Source organism: Cyprinodon tularosa, unplaced genomic scaffold, assembly GCF_016077235.1.
Source record: "Cyprinodon tularosa strain WSP-4 unplaced genomic scaffold, ASM1607723v1 ctg249, whole genome shotgun sequence".
NCBI lineage: Eukaryota > Metazoa > Chordata > Actinopteri > Cyprinodontiformes > Cyprinodontidae > Cyprinodon > Cyprinodon tularosa.
In genome coordinates, this window is record NW_024038924.1 from 838,662 (window position 1) to 841,678 (window position 3,017).

Here is a 3,017-nt window from a genome sequence, read left to right on the forward strand (position 1 = left end):
ACAGCGCTCAGCCTCAAGACTTTAGTGTCACACATAGAGAAAGAGAGAGCGGCAGCCAATCAGAGAGCAGGACACTCCCCTCTCAAACTCCCCCATCCCACGCCTTCTCTGCCTCTTTCATTTCCCTCTCCCTTTCTCCATCACCCACACTGACGTTTTCTGCCTCCCTCTGAAGTTCCACTTCTTTATCCTTTCACTTTTATTTACAGGAACTTTTTAAGAGAGAGAAAAACATCCAGCCTCTGACCTGACAGGAACTTTACGGAGGGGAATTTTATAAAGCAACAATAAAACTAGTCATAATCTGCCCAAGTGGTTCCCTGTTTGCTTTGTCAGGCTTCCAAATCTACTTTTGATGATGTCCTAAAAATTACAAATCGTTTTCCCCCAGGTGATTTTAATTTTGAAACCAATTACCAAAAATAATGACTTGGCTTTATATATATATATATATATATATATATATATATATATATATATATATATATATATATATATATATAAAGCCAAGTCATTATTTTTGCTAATTATTTGTCATCCTCAAGCTTGGGTCCTCTACCAGAGGCCTGGGAGTTTGAGGGTTCTGCGCAGCATCTTAGCTGTTCCTAGGACTGCGCTCTTCTGGACAGAGACCTCTGATGTTTTACCTGGAATCTGCTTTAGCCACTCTCCCAGTTTGGGGGTCACAGCCCCCAGTGCTCCAATTACCACTGGCACCACCGCTGCTCTTACTTTCCACGTCTTTTCTAGCTCCTCTTTCAGCCCTTGATATTTCTCAAGCTTCTCGTGTTCTTTCTTCTTGATGTTGCTGTCGCTTGGGATCGCCATATCTATCACTACTGCCTTCTTCTGCTGTTTGTCGATCAACACGATGTCTGGTTGGTTAGCCATCACCTGTTTGTCAGTCTGGATCTTAAGGTCCCATAGGATCTTAGCTCGGTCATTTTCAACTACCTTAGGAGGTGTCTTCCATTTTGACCTTGGGACTTCCAGCCCATACTCATGGCAGATGTTCCTGTACACTATGACAGCTACCTGGTTGTGGCGTTCCATGTATGCACTTCCTGCCTGCATTTTAAACCCTGCTGTTATGTGCTGTATTGTTTCAGAGGCATCTTTGCACAGTCTGCACCGGGGGTCCTGCCTGGTGTGGTAGATCCCGGCCTCTATTGATCTTGTACTGAGTGCCTGTTCTTGTGCTGCCAGGATTAGTGCCTCTGTGCTGTCCTTCAGTCCAGCTTTTTCTGGAGTTAAGACAGTTTATCTTAGCCAACAAGGTTTGATTATTTTGGTAAGAAAGCTCACGATCCCAAACAAAAAAGTTAGGTATATCAAATTATTGATATATTGCATTAAAAATACTTTAATTCAGAAAAAAAATTATAATGATAACAGAAACAGAAGGGTCTGGTTTCTCAGGAGTATATTCATATGCAGTGGATATTTGGGCTGGGCCCTTTTTGGTGAGCTGTTGCATCATGCTGTGTGGAATGGAGATGATCAGCCTGTAGTTATGTTTAGATGTAATGAAAACCCAACTTGTTTTGATGATTATTTTACTTTCTGCATATTTAGCTTTTTAATTATTATTTTAGATGTTGTCATCTGCAGGCTAATTATCAGGAGAGGAAATAAAGTCTCCTTATAGTTCACTGAATGAGTTTCACTTTTTGAAATGAGAAAAAAAAAAAAAAAAAAAAAAATATATATATATATATATATATATATATATATATATATATATATATATATATATATATATATATATATATATATAAATATATATATATATATATATATATATTTCTTTTTTACATATTTATTTATTCCACTTATAGTAAAATATATTTAAAAATACAGCTTTACAAGTAAAGCTACTCTTTTTTTTTTTTTAACCATTTTGTTTCTCAAGGCTGCACAGACGTTCACCATTGGTTCACATAATACAAAATGACAAGCCTCTCTAAGTGGCGACACATAAAAGGAAGCTGCCTTTTGTAGAGTAATGAAAGACCTTGGTTCACAGTGAAAGAAAAGCCCAGAATGAAACTGTGACAATTAATTCTTAGAAAGGGACAAAATGGTATGGATTATAGGACTAAAACATGCAAATCACAATTATATTTTCATGTCATCTGTATTAAATCCTTTGCTTTAGCGCTTGCAGCTTAGTCTTGACTTTGTAAGCATGTTCTTTGTTCTTTGGTATAAAATGAAACACATTAGGAGATGATGCAAAACATTTTTAATGTTCCTTTCTGCATCTGCATGTTAGTTTGATTTCCTCTGAGGGGAGGTGGTACTAGTAGATTCAGCATTCAGTTGTGTTCTTCTTTCAGAGATAAACACTGCTGGTCATTTAAAATGCAGAGGAAATCTGAACTAAATCTGAACTCAGGTAAGAATTATTTGCTCTTGACCGACTCTCGCTGCGTTTCCGAGCAGAGTAATAAGCCACGGTAAATTAACATCGATTCCATCCACATCCACAGCTATTACATAATCTGGGTTTAGCTAAGATTAACATATATGAAATAATCTGGTTTTACTCTCGCTTAAAACGACTGCATCCGTTTTTTATTATAGTGGGTATCCCGGGAAACAAGAATGCTTCGTTTCTACAAAAACAAAAAACAAAAAACAGCTGTAAGCTGCTTTTCGGCTGCAGAAAGCTTTTCCTGGAACCACGGCAGTTTTCAGGGCCTTTTCTTCCACATCCATCCTTTCTCTAGAAGGGAGTAGCTGAAATGAAAGCTGTCAAAAACAGACAGAAAAGAGAACGAACTGTAGATGTTTGTCATTAAAGATACATATTATGGTATTTGAAGGTTTTTACTTAAAGAAAAGAAATGTATGATATATTTTGCAATCAAATTCTACTCTCTTCCTTGTTTATTCAGGGTGTTCCCTGTCTTTAGATTAGTGATATGGACCCACCAGCAACCCTGCAGGACCAACATCTTCTCAGCACCAGCAAAAAAGTTCTGGACCTCATGGAGGAAACATGTGCCACTGAT